At 41.3% G+C, this 20,229-nt stretch overlaps 1 protein-coding gene across 6 annotated transcripts in view; it reads left to right on the top strand.

Annotated features, from left to right (window-relative positions):
* Positions 1-20,229, top strand: part of LOC109310497 (galanin receptor type 1-like) — a 45,041-nt gene that overhangs the window by 20,522 nt on the left and 4,290 nt on the right. The window contains exons 1-2 of one of the 6 annotated variants that reach the window (XR_002101220.1): positions 6,653-7,149; positions 7,370-8,063. The exons of 4 other annotated variants lie outside the window; for them this stretch is intronic. The gene's annotated coding sequence lies outside the window, so the exon portion shown is untranslated. Of the gene's footprint in view, positions 1-6,652; positions 7,150-7,369; positions 8,064-20,229 lie in introns of those variants that run through there. One more of the 6 variants, XR_002101217.1, reaches the window with a different exon arrangement.

Below are 20,229 nucleotides of genomic sequence, written 5' to 3'. Positions count from 1 at the left end.
CCTTCCAACCCTACTAACTATGAAACTATGGAAAAAAAGGAGACACTCGCAGGGACAATTAATACAAGGCATGATATGATTCAATCCACTTTTTCCTTATCAAAACTCAACTAACACATTCCCACTTTCCAATAATACAAAGCAGCCATGCACTAAGCTTCTTAATAGCTCGGACATGGTCATAATATATCATACAATGTATGCTATTAACATTTTAAACAGCACACATTCTAAATTCAGCAACTTTTGTTAGCAGAATTCTTCCTCGCTTGACAATCAGTCTCTTTCTCTAAGCCAGGATATAAATTTTCTCTTCAACATGTAACTGAACCACTTTTGGATAGTTGAGGGCAGAAAAGAAGAGCTTTAAAGTGATCTGCAAAATGAGGACAAAAAAATCAGTTTTTTCTGTTTTCTCACAGGAGATTCAAGAAGTTGTGGCGTGTTGCAAAAAAACTCAGAGTTTTATATTATTTCTCAAAAAAATATGATATATGACTCCATGGACTTAGACCAAAAAGGGCAAATAACTAAAGCATAGTTGGAAAGTGATATTTATTTAGACATGTATTAAATGAAACATTACAATTTAGAGTGTTAGGTATGTTTATACCAATAGCCCAAACATTTGAGAGAAAAGCTGACTTTATTTATCAAGGGACCATGAGATCCTCTAAGCCAGAAGCATCAAACATATGGTGATTGCTTGGACCAAGTGCTGGGCTATACCACCTCTGCTGGATTAGGCATACAAGCTGGGGTCCATGGGCCTGATTTGACCCATGGAGTGGCCCTGTGGAACCAAATATGTTTGATATCACTACTCTAATCTGTACATCCTGTCTAATATCAGACAGGCCAGAGAATTTCACCCTATTACTATTTATTGAACCCTCTTCTTTTATTAAACACAAGTTACACCTCCCACAATGACATCCAATCATGATCTGAGAAGATGCATTTTTTCCTTGGTGGTTTGTTCAAATTATAAGTGACCCTCACTGTTAAAGTCAGTACCTTCTTTCCAGTTTGAATATATCTATCTTAATTTCCTGTCACTCATTTTTATTAAGCTCTTTCCCTTGAAGGTGGGGGTTTTTCAAAAATCAACAGACTGAGCAGATATAGTTCCTTCATAGGTCATTTTGATTTCTTAAGTGAGACCTTGAATCAGTATTTTCAGCCTTTCCATTTCCTCCAAATAACTTCCAAAATGTGGAGCACAGAACTAAATGCAGTATCCCAGCATTAATGACATCAGTGCCATATAGAGGTAAAAGAATCTGCCTCCCTTAACCTCATTATTCCCCTAATTAGACTTTGAAAGATCTCATTTGCCCTCTCTGCTCTGGCATTATAAAGGGAGTTTGTGTTCAGTTGCTTTTCCTCCACTAAGACTGTTTCCCCGGTGGGAAACTGCCTTTGTTCTTTGCTTCTTATGTGTGACCTTGTATTTAGGTGTTTTAATGTGTGGCTTGTGTGAACTGGTCCAAATTAAACAACAGCACAAAATGTTCTATATAATGACATTTAAAAATGTCATTTTTTAATTATGACTGAAAAAGATAAATGTGTGATTATTCTGCCTTTTCCAAAGTAAATGAACAAACAGTTTCTGTGGTAGCATCTTTCAGATTTTCACACATCACTCATTTCTTGATATACTTCTTACATCTATTTTCAAAGCTGGACTTACCTGCAGTTTTTTGTAGCGTCATTTCTTGGTCATGTATAATTTCTCTGGTCAACCATTACATTATCAGAAAGAAAGCCAGACATTACCAAAACAACAAAATAAATATTATAGATATTGAAATGACTGTGCTTGGGACACACCATAGGACTCAAAAGGCATAATGAGAATCTATGCTCATAAATTTGTCCTAGCTGGATACATGGGCCTGACCTTAAAAGTAAGATCTTGTGATTCTGTAAGGAAGTCACTTTACATTTGTGCCATTTATGAGGCATGACAGTGAACCCATGTGATAAGAAGTCCTGTGCTTTTCTTAATTGGAAGTATTGCCTCTGCTTAACTCGGTTATTTTCTGATATGCAAATGTGATAATGAGCTGACTTTTTCCAATAATTTGGCTTCATATAAAATCTAATTCCCTAATCTGATGGCAGTGATGAGTTTCTCATAAACATAATCATAGGAACTCTGAACATATATTGGTAATAAATCAAATGCTGTTATCATGGAAGTGAATGCAAACCAAGGCTTCACTTAATAATGGAAAGGGCCCCATGGTGTCTTATGTTTTTGAAACACGATGGGGCTCCTTGCTGTTTCTGTAGCTTTGTTCTGCACATATTCCAAAATAAGTAGTAAACAAAAGGAAATAAATGGTACAACTAGATCTTAAGAGATGGCTTGGAATTTTCTTTCTGTGCAGAGGAAGAAAAATCTTGCCAAGTAATTTTTTTTAATTAAATGAGTATCTTGGTAAAAGTGAGAGTAAAATTTGATTTAACTATTCTTGCAAAGCTACCTTAAAAGTCAGTGCAATTTGTAGAATTGGCAGTTAACATGTAGTGAAAGCCTAAAGCTAAAATTAATAACTGTATAGACACGTTCAGACAACAGTCCCACAATTCAGTTTTCTACTCTTCTGCTCTTTCCTTATTATTTTATTTTGCAATTATAAAAATAGAAGATTTCTTCAACAGTATCCTTTCAATGCTTAGAGTAAATGAGGTACAAAGTGGGTGCATCCACATGTGCAACACATTCAAAGTAGGCTTACTTCACAGTAAAAATATTGCACAGTAAACCTACAGGAGAGCAGATCTACACATGCTCCCTCTTGGGAGCAGATTTGCTCCCACACTGCTCCGCCCACCTGTAGCAGCCAGGGGGAGCTCCAGGCTCCCCTGGGTGCTAACATAGGGAGTAGTAGGGAACACGGGGCAAAGAGACAGCTGTCTCCTGGCAGGGGCTGGGAAATTACTCCCTGCCCCCAGAAGCTGCCGATGGCGGAGCCTGGGCTGAGACTATGTCCCCTGGCCCCAGCAGCAGGCAGTTCCCAGCCCCTACTCTACAGCTGGGGGCAGGGGCTCGGAAAAAGCTGCAGGGGAAGGACAGGTCCCAGCCGACTGCCCCAATCCACCAGTGGGGCTGCTAGCCATGAGCCCCTGTCTGGGCAGGGATTCTCTACTCAGCCCTCACCAGTGGGGCAGCTAGTGGTAAGCCCACATCTGGGCAGGCTGCCTCTCCTGATAGCTCTTTCCAAGCCACGTGCCTTGATCACTCAGGATCCTGGGGGTCTCTGGGAGCTACAGCCATGGCACTCTTGCAGCAGGGAGCCTGCCCAGCATCTGGAGTGTGGTTCTAGCGGGCCAGGCTTAAGTTTTGGGTGGTGTGTGCTGCTGCCACATGCACTGCCTTGCTTTTTTTCAGTGTGGGTTTTTCTGAGCCCAGGTTCTCCCAGGGTAAAAAAAACAACAACCCTTTTCTTCAAAGTAGAAGCATGGGGAATGCCTTCATATGCAGTGTGTGGTGCTGCAGATGGGTCTGCAGCTCAACGTACCACATGTCCATGCTCATCTGGACAACACCCTAGGAGATCTAACAATCATATGAACTGTAATCACTGTATCTCACCATCTGGGCAGAGGAAGGGTGATGACAGTATGGCAGTGGTATCAGGGAAAGCCTAGAATCTGTCTAATGATGACTACTATTTAATTTTGGAATGAGAAACTAAGGCTGAGATAATGAGAAAGAGCATTATTAGCAAATGAAAAATCATAAAAAGTGTCATGAAATGCATATGCAATCATGAATACAAATACAGTGAGTTGTGAAGAAAAGTATAAGCTAAAGAAAAAGTTGTCCAATTAGCCTTGAAGTATTCTTTCAGGAAAACCCTTAGACAAATGCTCTCAAAGGAATCTTTGAGAAAACGTTAGAAACAACTGCCTTGCCTGAAGTCTGACTCCTGATGAGTGACACAGGTTACAAATTATAAGCCACCCTTGCATCACTTCTTTCTGCCCAGCCCAATTTATGCCTGCCTGCCTTCTTTCCATACAAGACAATAAGCAGTTCAATCTCTCTCTAAATGTTCAGAGTTCTCTGAATTTTGAAATACCCCTCAATTCAGTGTAGAGGTTATTAAATGCCATAGGAGGATATAGCTTCTCATTAATCATACAGTGTATTAAACTGACTTTTCTTTCTGGATTCCCGCTTGGAAGTCAAATGGGAGCCTTCTATAAACTTAATGACTCTAGATCCCTGTAATTTAAATAATCTTAGATTTTTACATTTGTGGATTTAGAGGTGTTAAAAACATCTAATACTAACAACAGCACATGCACCATTTCCAATACAGGAAGGCCCTCCAAGACTATTTCCCCAAGTAGTTCTGTTTTCAGTACTTTTGGAGAGCCATCTTGTGGCAGGAAGAAGCAGCATCCAGAATAGGAGGGTTAGGGCAACTCAGAAATGTAGAGGTTAGAAGGAACAGAACATTGTGTAAATACAGTGTTGCAGATCATAATAAGTGAGGAACTGGCAATAGACAGAAACGGCTGGTGCTTATGAGTTTAGAAAAGTGGTATTCTTCCCTACTGGCTGTATCTTCTCTTTTAAAACTAACTTTTCAGTTGTCTTGTCCCTTATGGTGGTAAAAGTATTTTTGAAAATGTAAATGAGGTGTAAATTGAGCAAGTGATGTACGACATTCAGCTTGCAAGGCTCTCCGTGGGTCCAGAAATCTGGTGGCAAGGGAGTGGTGGTACTGCTCCCTTGCTGACAAATTTCAGACCCACGGGGAACCCTGGGCCCTGAGGACTAGATTTGGGTGCCCAGTATTAGTGCATGGGGCCAGGCAGGTGTTATGTGGGCCGCAGAGGCCCATTCCTGACACATAGAGGTGATGCTGGGTCCCAGAATCCAATCATGCAGCGTCAGGCTCCAGGAACTAATCTTGACATGTGGGAGATAACTGAAGCCCTACAGGGCCCAGCCCAAGCATGTCAGGCTCAATCTGGCCTGCAAACTGGCCCCATGCCACTTATCCAGCACCTGGAGCCAAAAGTTTCAGCACCACTGGTCTAAAGCAAAAGCTCTAGAGTATGAACTGACTCATCCCTGTTGATTCTGAATAGTGGCAAATTAAACTAGTATTAATCTGAGAGAAGAGAGTGACAATTGTACTATAGTCAACTGTGATTAACATCTCATTTTACAATTGGTGGAGCTTGGGTCTTTTTTCTTTATTTGCAAGATTTTGGGTTGGCATGATTTCACTAGGTATTTTAGTAGAAATCAAACATCAGAGATGCTACAAGCAGGAGGCACAACTGCAGAAAACTGTCAGTCCTTTCTTTTTTTTTCCATGTCTTTGTGTGAAAAGGGATCTAGCAGAATTTGCAGATTCATTGGAATCCAACAGGGCCTTAAACTTGTGACCTCTGGGCTGTCAACTGTGTGCCCGCCGCCCTCCCCGCTCCTTAACTGAAGCCCTAAGAAAAAGAACTAAAGACCTAGGGGTTAAAGTTCTGGCTGAAAGAGGCTTAGAACTGTTAGCAAAGATGCTGTCATGATTCCTGTGTTCAAGGAAACAGCACTTGGTAGATTTTCTGTAAATAAACAGGATTGCCTTACAGAAATAACTCATTCATCATCAAATTTGTTTTGCTAACAGGAACCCCACAAATGACGTGCATTTTGCCTAACAGCTTGGGTAAAAAAGGATAGCAGTGCTCTGTTGAAGGGCTGTCCAATTTCCAAGTGGCCAGGGGCCATATGCCCCAGGAGTTGCAGCAGGACTAGCCATGGACCCCAAGCTGCACACCCCACAGATGCACACCTCCACTGCTCCCCAAGCTGCTGCACTGTCCAACCCCCTGGGATAGGGTTAGGAAGTTGTAGCTGGAGGAGGGAGGCAGAGCCTGGAGACTGTGCCAGCTGTTACAATAAGGGGAGTGGCAGTCAGACAAGAGTCTGTGGGGCACAATTTAACCCTTTTTGAGCCATTTACAGCCCACAGACCACCAGTTGAACAGCCCTGGTTTTTTGCAACAGTTTGGACATGCTCATTCCGGTGTCACTGAAAATCAAATCTCTTTTCAAGTGTGGTCATGAAGACTTTGGCAGCAGAGAAAAGTAAAGCTTGATAAAACATAGGTTGTTACTCCATTGCAGACTCTTCACCATGCAGTTAGGCAAAACAGGTGCTGTTTACTGTTCACCAGACTCAGGTCATTACCCACTCTAGGAAGTTCAGTATTTCTACAATACAAAGCCTGTATTTGTTAAAAACAAATGTATAGGCTCTTCTAATGCACTGGATGAGAAAGTGAAAAAGGACAAAAAATTCAAAGCACCTTAGATAATAGGAGCAACAAGAGGCATTGAGGCTTAAGACTGTAAGAGAATTAGAGTGATGCAGGGTGAGCTAACACATTTGGTAAACATTGGCGATGCATAGGGGGTGCACGTGCACCCCCTGAGATTAGTGGTGCACCCTCTAGGAGAAGCACTGCCAATGCTGCCAATGGCGCCTGCGGACAGTTGCCACTACCCCACCGCCAATGCCGCCGGCAGCGTCTGTGGGTGGTCTCTGATTGCCAGTTGGCGCTCACTCCCTGCCAGCCAACACCACTACGGCCACCTGCGGGAGCTCCCTGCTTGCTGCCACAATGCCCCGCCAGCCTCATTCATGTTGGGAAGGGAGGAATTCAAAGCTCCAAAGGGGCAGCTGGCCAGCAGGCTGCTTCTATTCCTGAGAGGCCAGACTTCCCCTTTTGATGAATTCCATACAAGAACAAAATGCAGTCTTTCTCAGAACTCAAAAGGCATTAAGAAATTCTGTGCTCTCTCTTCCTTTACAAGTTAGGACAACAAGCACTAGTTAGTTATTACTAATCAGCAGAAACAAGTTGTCTTGCATTTTGTTTGCATCCTCTTCGGCAATGGATCTTCCTTTATGCCTATTTAGGATGATATTATTTCAGTTCTAGAAGGCATTTTACACAGGTTAGTAAAAATGCTTAATTCAGTGGTTTCCTTCAGGAGTTTGATTGGACTTTCATGTCTCAGCCCTCAGATAGCTACTCTCAGCTGAGGTACTGTGCACCTGAGCAGCCCAACCCAGACAAGGACCCTCATTAATTTGCTATTTACTTGTGCCTCAGGTGAATACTAGAGCAATCTGCAAAAGCAACAGACTCCCAGCTTTGCAACACGAATTGTGCAATGCATATGAGAGGTTTTATTTATGAGTGCTTCTTATTTTCAACGTAAAAGGTAGTATTACCTGCCAAATTTACAGACAGATCCATGAAAACAAAATGAAACAACCTCTCTCCCACAAAAAAAAACCCTAAGTAATTTAATACATTTGGTTTATTATAGAACAGTCTGAACAGCCAGTTCATGAAACATCATAATCCTGGATGATCCAAGTGAAGCAACATCTCTTCAAGAGGAGCAGCTCTAAACAGTCAATTAATTCAGGGTTACAAACATTTTTCTTTGTCCTTAAAAACATATGAGGCACCTCTAGTACATCCTGGGTGAGATGTCTGAAAGCTTCCCCTGTAGCAAGCTGAAGAGCAGTTCAGTATGACTGAATGAATAGTTAGTTTATATAATCCAGAGAAGGAGGTGGAAGAGCAAAGTTAGGGCAAAAGAGTGGAGGTTTAACATTTGAAGTTACCTCAGAAAACAGTGGGAGGATGAGACAGCAAGCAACCTTTATAACAGTGATTCTCTCCCAGAATGTGGAGGCACCCTGGGGTGCCACTGAATTGAGGTGTGAGGAGATAAGTGAATTGTTAGGAGATAAATAGGTAAGTGCAGGTTCAGGCTTGTCTCTGCCTGGACAACCCCATTCAATTCACAAGAGTTATAGAAGAGTGCCTCAAGTCCAGGAAGGGGTTCTCCAAGTCCAAAAAGGTTGAGAACACAGGTTTAGGACAAAGCAGAAGCAGGCCTGGCAAGCCAGGAATGGAAAGTGCAAGTATATCAACCATGTTAAGGTATCCACATTTTGCAAAAATCTTGTTGGTCTAATAAAAGATATCATTTCTACTGCGAGTCCTGATTGCCATTTCGACTGGTTTAAGAAACATATGAGTGACTGGAACTCTCCCACAGTCTATTCTCAGCTCTTCCACTAATTCACTGTGGCTAGGTACAGACGTGCAAAAGCCCAAGGCAGAACTGATCTAAGTTATGCAGTTTTCTGTAAGCAGTGTAGTTTAGATTGGTAACAAACAGAACACGCATTCACCCTTTGGTGGAGGTAGGGGCAGGGGCTCAAATCTTAGACCAGGTTCTGCCATTGTTAAACCAGTGTGTATGCAGAACTTCTGTTCTGTTACCAGTATTGACCGGTTTTGCGTGCCAAATTTCTGTTCTGTTATGACAGGGGGTAGGCAATTATTTGGACCATATGTTATATGGGTAACATAGGAAGTTCTGGAGATCTGTCACAGGCTGGGTCAGCACCTCCCCCCACCCTGCACCAACTTATCAAACCTCCCTATGTGGGATGGGGCAGTGGGCAGGGTGTGGGAGGAGCTGGCATGGGCAGTTTCAGCAGGTTCAGCCTCCAGCCTACCCTTCTGCCCCAAGGATGGGCTCAGGCAGACGTCCCAACCCCCAGCAGAAACTTGCCAGCTGCATCCACAACTGACGCCAGCACTTGCCCATCACTGCTTCTGGTGCATGGGTCAGGAGCTGGTATAAGCTGCAGGGACATGCTGTAGGTGTGGGAGGAGGAAACATAGATACAGAGAGAGGCAGCCCTGCCCACAGTGAGTGGCAGCAGATGGTGCTGGATGCCAAACAAAAGCAGGACCTGGCAGTAGGCAAACTCGCCACTGCTGGGGCCCTTCTGGCTGCAGCTGCCCAGAGCCTGTGCTGGGGTTGTCCTGTGGATGATGTACTAACAACTCCTTATGGCATTATGAACCTTTCAAGTGCACAAACTTCTTTGGGAAGTGTTCTAAAAGTGCAAAAGATTAATCTCAGAATACCAATAAGGAGTAGGAGACTGAATTAGATAACCTCATTTGTCAAATAGTTACACTCAGCATAGATGCACTAGCTCTACCAGCTTTGTGTGCCAAAGCATGTGCAAAATGTAACAGGCATACATCATTTCCTCTGGAAGTATGCTAAGTGACATGCTGGTCACAGCTGTTAGTTTAGCTCCTAACTAAACCAAAGCTTTTAGACTCATCCTCCACAGCTAGATCACTGAGAAGCCATGGGACTAAATCTAAGACTGATCAAAACTACTTTAACTCAGAACTCAGTTTTTCATCTTTGCACCCCAACACTGAGCTTTGATCCTTTAAGCAGAAGAGTCTTAAGAAATATGCAACAGTCCATGGCATTTTGTACGTGTGGTATTTCTCTTTAAGTGTTGGTTTGGACCAATGACTTGTTTGAATCCTTACCATCTAAGACAGCCTCTCTTGTTAGTCTGTGGCTGCTGTAATCAGCTGTGATGCTTCAGCTGCAGCCCTTATTTAAGCAGGAGGATACTGGTGAGGAGTTGTCCTGGCAACACATAAGCCACTTATCAGTGATCTGTATGCTCTTTTCTTTCTGCCATTGCTGAGGGGCACTGGAAGTGGAGCCTGTTTATCTCAGTTGAAAAGTCTCTATTCCATATCATAATACTATCTTTCTACTGATTAAATAGCTAGCTTCATGAGACTGTTGCTTTTTCTCCTCAATATTAATTTCTCTCATTATCTCAACAATAAATTAGTCAACTAATTGAGGGCCAGTTGGTATTGAAGGTGGAATCAATTATGCTTAATATTTATTAGTAATATATGGGAGAGGAATAAGTTTCTTGAGGAGACTAGAATAGTTGACAAAACATTTTATGAGCCTCTCAAAGCCCAGTCTTTTTCTCTATTACCTGTTGTACTAGTAGTCAGGATAATTTAGTGACTCATGTTTTTGCTGAAAGATTATGTGACCCAGTATTAATCATACAGGGAACAGGAAAAAAACAGATTAAATGCTATGCTGCTGTAGTCCTAGATATTGTATACTGCATCTAGTACAGGGTAGTAAAGCCTCCATATATACTACTTGTTAAACCCTGAGTCCATGCGGCACCCAATAACTAGGGAGACAACGATCCCTTTGCTCAGAGAGCAAACAGCTGCACACATTGGTAACAACAGCTTTATTCAAAATGCAGACAGCATCGGACTAGCTCCAACAAACCAGGGAGCCACTGTGAACATTAGTTTTTTTCCATATTTATACACCTTGGTTCATGCTTATTAACATTTACTCCACCTTTGTGCCTACTTTGTTCCACCCATATTTCCTCCTGTCTCAAGCTCTGCCTCTGTTTACTGTTTACTTCATTAGCATGGAATTGCCTATGCATTTCACTCATTTACATTCCTTTTTGCTATGAGCGCAACCCTAAGACTTTGACTTCCACTTCCTCTGGTCACTTGCTGTTTCTTGCTGACTCTGTCTTCATCTCCAAGGTCTTACTTCTGCTTTATCTCCTGACAATAGCTGGTGGGCTACATCCTGTTTTCCTTATACAACGAGCTATATATCTTACAACACTGTCACATTGTGAGGAAAATGCTTGCCTAAGTGTCTTGCAATGTTACTTTTAATATGTCATTCTGCCTTGTGGTTAGCAGCTTTGCTGGGGTACAGGCTGAAGCCTTTTATTCAGCTGCAAATCCAATGTCCCCCAAGATCCAAATACTGTCATCCTAACACTACTAAACACAAAACTTCCCCAAGAGCAAGTGTCTAAAGCCTCTCATTACAGAAGTGCAGGTCATGAAATGCTTTTTACTTTCTGAATAGATGTTTTCTGTACCTTTAGTTTTATAGTCTATTCATAGTCTGAAGAAAACAGTTCCCTTTTGTTCTTAATTTTAAAAAATAAAACTGCATTTCTAAAGATTTATACATGAACAACACTCATAGTAATGTCACCAGCAATCTCAGTATTGCTTTAAAGCAAATAAATGCACAGTTCATGTGAACATCATGAAACAGTGTCACAGATTTTTTTAAAGACTTCTAAAGCAATTTCATAACTTTGAGAGAATTATTCAAAGTCTGTTTGGAGGTTACTGTGGGGCTGAAGTTTTCAAAGAGTTTCCTCAGTTATACTTCTGTAAATATGTACCAGCAGAACACCTGGAAGCTGGATAATAGGGCTCTACAGGTCAGATCCAGCCAATAGGCTGTACCTTTGACACTCCTTGGACAATTATTTCATTCAGCACGTAGGAGCTTATGTTTAAAGTTTAAAAAGAAAAAAGTTAAACTAAACCCCACTTCACTTATTCAACAACAAGGTGAGGAGGTGGAATAAACTATTAAAGAAATGTACAATCAGCCTTTAAAACAGACTTCCTAGCTGACACCACCAAACACATAGAATTAGACAGAATAGTCACCTCTCATTTAGCAACAAACTCACCTCTGCAAACATGCTAGCTCTTAAGAGGTCTCCATCATTTGATTGGATGTAGTCTGAGTCACAGTCTCTTCCCTCAAAGATTTTAACAATTTAATTGTACTACAGTAGTCCACAGTGATGAGCACTATGCAAATGCATTAGAGACTGTTCCCTTCCAAAGACCACAAAAGCCACCTTCATGGAAGATGTATAACTCTATAACCTGAGAGTGAAACATTTTAAACCTGCTCCCATATGTTTTTGCTATTGTGGACTATTGAATGACACTCAAGCTAGCCAAGCAAGCCTTAGATATTTTCAGAATGCATTATGCAGAAATAAAAACAAAATACAAGTAAACATGGACAAGAATTACAACTATATTAACATTGATGTTTTTACTTAAAGGAAAGCAGACTATGAAACATGAAATCTAATTCTTCAAATGCTCGTGTGAAATAAATTCTAATCTGGGATTTAACAAAGCCCTGTTTATTCTTTTAATTCTGAATATTTATATAATACATTTATTTCTAGCAACTGCTTATGTCTTTGCCAATTCTTTGTCAATTTAATTGGACAGTAGAATTTTTCCAAAGTCAAACCTGCTTTAGAAAGGTTTTCATTTTGAAGTTATTTTAGTAACTTCTGCATAAAATTTTGAAATTGAAAAAAGTCTAGAAAGCAAATTCTTCCATGTGTTTTCCTTATCCCTTCCACCTGGCTTTCCAGGAGAGATGAGAGGAGCTACAACAGGAACTGAAATATGTTCCTTGTATATGCCCAAAGGGCTTATTATGTATGTAGAACCAAGACAATGTTGTTGCCTCATGTCCACATGTGAAAACACCAAAAGCAGTCAAAGCCTGGGGAAATAATTGCTTTAATCCCATGCATCACGATCACCTGTTTGCACAGGGTATGGATGGAACTACTGGCATTCATAGTTTTCTCCAGACAAAGTAACCAAGGGCATACAGGACTACAGCCTTACTCAAGTTAAGATATATTTAATCTGCTACTTCCCCAGTATGGACAAGGCCAGTTATCTAGTTGAAGATGAAAATTAGCAAACCTATCTAAGTCAAATCTGCACAGTGAGGTGAGGTGTCTGAGAACTAAAGCACAACCACAGAGCCCATCTTTAAAAGAAAAGGGTAAAGAAAGACTTGATAAATTGTAACCTAATCTAGAAAGATCCCAGTACAGACAATCAAATCATTAGCCTCTAAAAGTAATAAAATGCTGAAAGACTGCATGCTTCTTGTTACTTTGCAATTCCACAGCATGGCAGAAGAAGGGCTAGGACCAGCCTTGCAAAATTATCTAAACTCTACTGGGTAAACAAATATAAGTGTCTAGAGTAGCAAAGGTATTACCCTGGCATAAGAGGGTCATGTGAGGCAGTAGCAAAACAAGTGACTGACTGCACTCATACTACATGTCCCTTGACTGTGCTCCTTAGAGCTGAGACTCTACATAAGTAGAAATTAAAAGGACAGAATAGCTTCACTCCTGACACTAGTTCAGTCCACACCATGGGCAGATAGGTGATCATGATGCATAGAGGTTTTGTACAAGAAGAAAAAAATCTACCCCCAGGCTTTGGCTGTAAAGACATATTCCCTATACTACTATGAAGTGTTGATATTATACAAGACACAAAGTTGTTAAATAATGAAGCAGAAGTCCTAGGATACCAACAGCATCTCAGAGAGCAAATGGCACTCTCTTGTGAGAAAATACTCATTTTGTTGCTCCTAGTAATCCCAGAAGTCTATTCAAATAGTTAATCCAGAATGCAATGTTGTCTATCACACCAACAGTTATCTGCAGCTGAGCAGCTATTCTAAACAGACTTTAGCTGAGGCTTGTTTAGTCATTCTGGAACAGGAAAAGAAATCCAAGGAACAGCCTGTAGTGATAGTTCATGCAAGTTATTACACAGGAAGGAAGGGGAAGTAGGGAAATCATTTCCCATTAGATAATGCATAGGTCTCATTTTCTCAAATTTTTGATTCTGAGTCTGGAGAAAGACTCAAGATTCATGTGGAGATAAAGCAACATTAAGCAATGCTTTGTAGAAGTTCAGTTTTACTATTTTTGTGTAATAGCAAAACCAAAGAAGAGAGTGTAAAACAACACTCTAATGGCTCTGAGGCACTTGAACAATCACTGCCAGTAAATACACTGGTGTTTACTTCTGTGTCTTGACTTTTATTATAATTAATAAATGAGCATGTGTGGGGCTTTTTAAGAATGAGTTGCATAGAATTAAAATCAATTTTTCATTTGCAGAATATAAAGCCATAATTATGATTCTTTTAAATCACTAGTGATCTGGATTAGTTTCCATATAGCTATCAAACGGAACATACACAGAGAAGCTAAGAAATTTAATAAGACTACTTCTGCTTACCGAAACACAAACCAGTCACAGTTAACTGCCTTCAGAGTGATTGTAAAGCAACCGTATTTTTAAACTTATATGAGATACTTCTGTGGTGTCACTTATTAAAGTAATGAAATAATTAATTTGCTAGAGCAAAGGGACAAAGAATAGGAAGGTGCAATAGTATCAAGGAGTATTAAGAAAGAGACTAATGAGACATTCTACCAAGCACCTAAGATATCTCCACACAAATTCCAGGACAGAGAATAACAACAAAGGACAAATAATGAAACTTCCAGGATTTCTGAAGAGTCTATGCTGGGGTTGGGAATCCTTGCAGCTCCAGTCATAGAACATTGCACTGCCACATTAGCCCTATACCTGCTGGGATTTCTGGACCCTGCCTGCAGCTGTTCAGGGGAATTGACACTCCAATCAACTTCACTGCTGGTCTTAACAGAGATACCCATAAGAACACTGATTTCTGCTCAGGGGCAAAAAAACTGACTTTTTACAAGAAATTCCAGGATGGTTTCTGTCCAATCTGGACCAAACCCAAATTTCAAATATCCCAAATCTCTCCTCAAACCTGCCTTCTGTCTGGCTCTATTTGCAATCCCTCCCAGTGTAGCATCATTTTAAATGTATTCTCTATTTCATCCTTTAATCATTTAGGGATGGAGTCCTGTGGGTTCTACTTGAGCTACAATTTAAGAGCAGACAACTGATAATTATTAGAATCTCAGAATTAGAATCATAGAGTCATTATGAGATAATTATTAGAATTATAGAATAGAAAGTTAGGGCGGGAAGGGACCTCAGGAGGTCATCTAGTCCAACCCCATCGTCAAACAGGACCATCCCCAACTATATGATCCTAGACAAGGCTTTGTCTACCTGGGTCTTAAGAACCCAGGATGGAGTTTCCACAACTTCTCTAGGCAACCTGTTTCAGTACTTTACTACCCTCCTCATGAGAAAGCTTTTCCTAATATCTAACCTAAACTTCCCTTGCTGTAACTTAAGACCTTTGTTCCTTGTTCTGTTATCTGCCACCATGGAGAATAGTCTAACTCCATCCTCTTTGTAACCACCCCTCAGGCAGCTGAAAGCTATTATTAAATCCCCACTCAGTTTTCTCTTCTCCAGACTACATAAACCCAGTTCCCTCAGCCTCTCCTTATAAGTCATGTCCCCCAGCCCTATAACCATTTTTGTTGTCCTCTGCTGGACTCTTCCAATTTGTCCACATCCCTTCTGTAGTGGGGGGCCCAAAACTGGACACAGTAGTCCAGATGTGACCTCACCAGTGCAAAATAGCAGAGAATAATCCCTTCTCTCAATCTGCTGGTAGCACTCCTACAGTATGTCATTAGCCTTCTTCACAATAAGGGCACACTGTTGGCTCATATTCAGCTTATTGTCCACTGTAACCCCCAGGTCCTTTTCTGCAGAGCTGTCACTTAACCAGTTGGTCCCCAGCCTGCGCCAGTTAATGGAATTTTTCTGTCCCAAGTGCTGGACGTTGTGTTTGTCTTTATTGAACTTCATGAGATCGTTTGGTTCAATCCTCCAAATTGTTGAGGTCTATCTGAATCCTAGGGCTACCCTCCAGCCTGTCTACTACTCCACCCAGCTTGCTGTCATCCATCACATCCACTGCTCTCCTCACACTTATAGAGCCAATCATCTCATCATAGAAGGCAAATCAAGTTGGTGATGCATGACTCGTCCTTGGTCAATCCATGCTGACCATTGATAGTCAACTTTTCTTCCAAGTGCTTAGAAATAGACTCCTTTAGTATCTGCTCCATGATTTTTCCAGGGACTGAGGTGAGGCTGATTAGTCTGTAGTTCCCTGAATCTTTCCTCTTCCCTTTCTTAAAGATGGGCACTTAATTTGCTCTTTTTTCAATCATCCAGGACCAATCACCTGATCGCCATGAGTTTCCAAAGATGATGGTCAGCAGCTCTGAAATCACATAGGGCAACTCTCTTAGCACCATTGGGTGCATCACATCTAGCTCCAATGACTTGTACACATCCAGCTTTTCTAAATAGTCCCTAACCTGTTCTTTCAGCACTTTTAGCTGTTCATCTTCTTCCCAAACTGTGCTGCCAGGTGCCATAGTCTGGGAGCTGACCTTGCCTGTGAAAACTGAGGTAAATAAGCCTTTTCCCCATCATCTGTCACTAGGTTCCCTCTCCAATTCAGTAAAGGACCCAGACTTTCCCTGACCTTCCTGTTGTTGCTGACATACTTACAGAAACCCTTTTTGTTACCCTTCACGTCCCTTGCTAGCTGCAACTCTGATTGCACTTTGGGCTTCCTGATTCCTTCCCTGCATGCCTGAGCAATATTCTTATACTCCTCCTTAGTTGTTTGTTCAAGTTTTCACTTCTTGTAAGCTTCCTTTCTGTGTTTTAGCTCATTGAAGAATTCCCTGCTAAGCCAAGCTGGTCTTCTGCCATATTTGTTAATCTTCCTTTGCACTGGGATGGTTCGTATACTCCCAGTAATGTTTCTTGAAAGTACAACCAGATCTCCTGGACTCCTTTCCTACTCCTGCCCATCACTTTCCTAATCCTGTCCATCACTTTCCTGAGTGAGTTAAAGTCTACTTTTCTGAAGTCCAGGGCCCTTGCCTGTGCACTGCTGTATTGCTCTCCCAGCAGATATCAGGGTGATTGCAGTGCCGCATGAGAACCAGGGCCTGTGATCAGGAAACTTCCATTAGCTGTTTGAAGAAGCCTCATCCACCTCATCTTCCTGGTCTGGGAGTCTGTAGCACACACCCATTATGACATCACCCTTCCTGTTCTCTCCTCTGACCCAAACCCAGAGACTTTCAACAGGCCTATCTCCAATATCATGCTGGAGCTCAGAGCAATCACACAGCTCTTTTACATAAACTCCTCCCCCTCTCCTCCCTTGCCTGTCCTTCCTGAAGTTTATACCCATCCATCATCCAAGCTATCCCACCAAATCTGTTGTATTCCAATCACATCATAGTTCCATGACTATGCCAGGATTTCCAATTCTTCCTGCTTGTTTCCCAGGCTGCATGCATTCATGTACCTGAGGTAACCAGCCAATTGCTACTTTGTCAGAAAGAATGAGAAGGTCTCCTTTGTTGCCCCCTCCTGCTTGTGCTTCCTCCAGATCACCCACTTTCCCCATGGCTTTGGTCTCCATCCCTCAGAGAACCTAGTTTAAAGATCTCCTCACTAGGTAAATGAACCTAAAAGGGAAGATGCTCTTCCCTTTCTTTGTCAGGTGAATCCCATCTCTTCCTAACAATTCCAAGACATAGGGCTTATTAAAGTTAGTACAGGTAATGGAATAAGAACTCAAAATGTTGAGACCATACTTAATACAATCCAGTCTGTGGATGATTTCTTGTTCCACAATTGGTTTTTAAAATGTTGTTGTTTAAGAACAGCTACTCTGAGGTCAGGAATGGAATTTGGCTAGTATCTCAAGTACTCTAAGATAACAAACCTTACTTGAATAGATCATATTTATATTGACACAATCCTGTTCTTCTCCTGGCCTGTGCTTCCCTTCCCTCTCTGTAAATTATAGCATATCCCTGGTTGTTTAAAATGCTACATTTTTTGCCACTTTAACAGATTTCTTTTTAAGCTCAACTGAATACAGCACTATCTCTCTATTCTTAAATTTGATACAGTACAAGAACTTGCAACTGATGATATTTTAAGCAGTTTTCTTTTAAGCTTATTTAATACATTAACTTGTAACTGTTTCACTTATCTGAAAAAATCCAGTTCTGAATAGCTTTTCAGTAGCTTCAGTGTTTGTTAAACTGCTCATCAAACTGGAATTTTCTGCTCATTTAACTTCACCTTTTCTTCCCTTGATTACACTGAACAACAAGCAGTTTGAATGAGTAGTAATAAACAGAGTAAATTCTCTGAATAGTATGTCTAGACAAACATTTTGTGAATAACAAAAATTGTAACACTGATATTTGTGACCAGCTATTTAAGAAAAAAAGAGTTTTTTTCTACCCAGTTAAAACAAGTTGCATTAGCTTTATATTTTATTACAAGCTAAAAGCCTTTCTGTTAATGATTTGTCTGTTGGCGTTCAATGTATGGGTTTTGCAAAAGGTATTATCATTTGATTTATGCAGCACTGGAAAAATTCCTTGCACTAAGCATACATACAAAAGTGTCTATAGGAAATAGAACGTGTTTTTGGTATTTTAAAGTGACTAGTGAATTTTTGGTGCTTAAATACCTATCAAGCTTCCAGAAATTTTAAAGGAATCTAAGTTTCGAAGGGTGGATTCTTTAGTTCTTCCCAAGAATCATAAAATTCAAAGAAGTCTCAGATTGAATATATAAAAATCACTTTTGCTTCTATGTGTATTTTATAACATTTTTTTGTACTTTCTTCTCCCAAAAAGCTCTGGTCAGATGGTCACCAGAGTTGAATGGAATGGTTCTTACATGTCTCTGTATTTGTTTTGAGGTGGGTTTTCATCTTACTGCAAATGATCGTATGTATATATAAATTACCTGACACAGACTGAGATAAAATACTACAGAGGAAGTCATACTGATTTCACACCAGTGTGTTAAGCAACAGCTATATGTAGGCAGTTCAAGCTGTAATAAACTCATTTAATTAATTCACAAGAAAATTACCTCTGTTCTAGGAAAATAATTACATGTTATCCACTTGAATAAATAGTAGGGAACTGTTGACAGAACTGTGAAACTGAACTGCAGAGGTTGTACCAGGCCAGGATATTAAACCTTAAGCCAAAATGAAGGGTTGGATTTCGCTTCATTGTTTTGTTGTGAGAAGTCCCCATACATTAATTCATGTACTTTTATGACTACTAGATATTCACAAAACATCATACTAATTAAGGTGATGTGGTATAAATAATAATATAATACTAAAAATATGCAGTTAGAGAAGAAAATTCTCAGCCTTTTTTTAATAAAAACTGGCTGTTTTAAGTTAAGAAGTATGTGGCAACAGGGGAAAAGAGAGAGAGCTATGTTGTGGGGGGTTTCCCCTATGTTTTCTCCCAAAGTGCAGAAAGTCAAGCCAGGGACTCCTAATCTTGGGTTCCATAGTAATCTACCCACTAATTCCAGGCCATAACTTGGCCTTCAGCAGAGAAGAGAAGCAAACAAAACCAGGCCAACCCTCACCTCTGGAACCCAAGCCATTCCAGGAACCCTCTTTAGCAGCTAAGGAGTCTTCCTACATATCCCCAGCTGCCTCTTGCCTTCCTGTTTTAGTCTTCTGGCCACCTTACTCCTTCCACAATTTTTCTTAGCTTGTTACCCAAAACCGCCCTCCATTCATTTTACCCATCTACCTGGGCAGTATTTTATAGCAACTGTTTTCCACACCTGTTTGATCACATTTGGGGAGGTAATTTTTCCAAGCTACTGCCAGAACATCAGTTCTTATGTTTTTATATTCTATGAGAGTGTTTAGCTATCAAATTTGTGCAGGGGCACAGCCATGGTGGCTGTTGTCATTAAACCAGCACGAATGAAAAGATGGATTAGACGCTATTTTATGGTTCTTTCCAGCCTTCTATATCCTGGATTCTTTGACAGTGCAAACATTTCCACTTATTAAGTTTTAATTTCTTATTGATTTCATTCACTACATTGGTGCTATTTACTGGGTCAGACCATATGCCTATTTTGCCCAGTATCCCATGTCACACAGTGGCAGAAAATGGATGCTGAAAGGGAAATTGAACAGGGTATGACCAGGGTTTTTTCCACTGTTCCTCTCCCACTTGCAGCCTCCAGCATTTGAGGTCTAGGAAGTGCTGATTCAGAGGCTATATCCCTAACTCCAGTGCTCAATAGCTACTGGTTCACCTCCTCTCCATTAATTTGTCCATTTCCTTTTTGAATCTGGTTAAAGTGTAAGTTTCCACATACCTTGTGGGCCACTCAATAAGTTTTGGTAGCTGTTGAAGGCTGTGTGTGTGCACGCACACAAACAAGTGCATGCGTGCATGCACACACACACACCAGCTGGGCTGGGCTGGGCTGGCACTAGATCAGCAGCAGAAGCAGGAGCATGAGTCCACCCAGGGCTGTAGTATCTTGTCTTATCTCTGCTCTCCCACTCCCTCTCCACCAAACCCCCATCACATTACCCAGCTTGGCTGACACAAAGGTAAGAGTTGTGCTGTGTCAGGGACAGGCTGTTGCATGCACAGCCCCGTGGAGCTGTGCTGCAGGGGTGGGGGAAGAAATACCCCCAACTCTTGGCCTCCCCCCACCCACTGTGCACACCCAGCTGGGGGGGGTCAGGGTAAGGTGGGGAGCTCAGTTCCTCCCTTCACCCATTCCCCCTGCTGTGCAGTGCTGAGCAGGCAGGCAGGGGGTGCTGGTTAGAAG

This window comes from Crocodylus porosus, unplaced genomic scaffold (genome assembly GCF_001723895.1).
Source record: "Crocodylus porosus isolate Cpor-Errol unplaced genomic scaffold, CroPor_comp1, whole genome shotgun sequence".
Taxonomy (NCBI): Eukaryota; Metazoa; Chordata; order Crocodylia; family Crocodylidae; genus Crocodylus; species Crocodylus porosus.
This window is presented reverse-complemented; position numbering and strand designations above follow the sequence as displayed.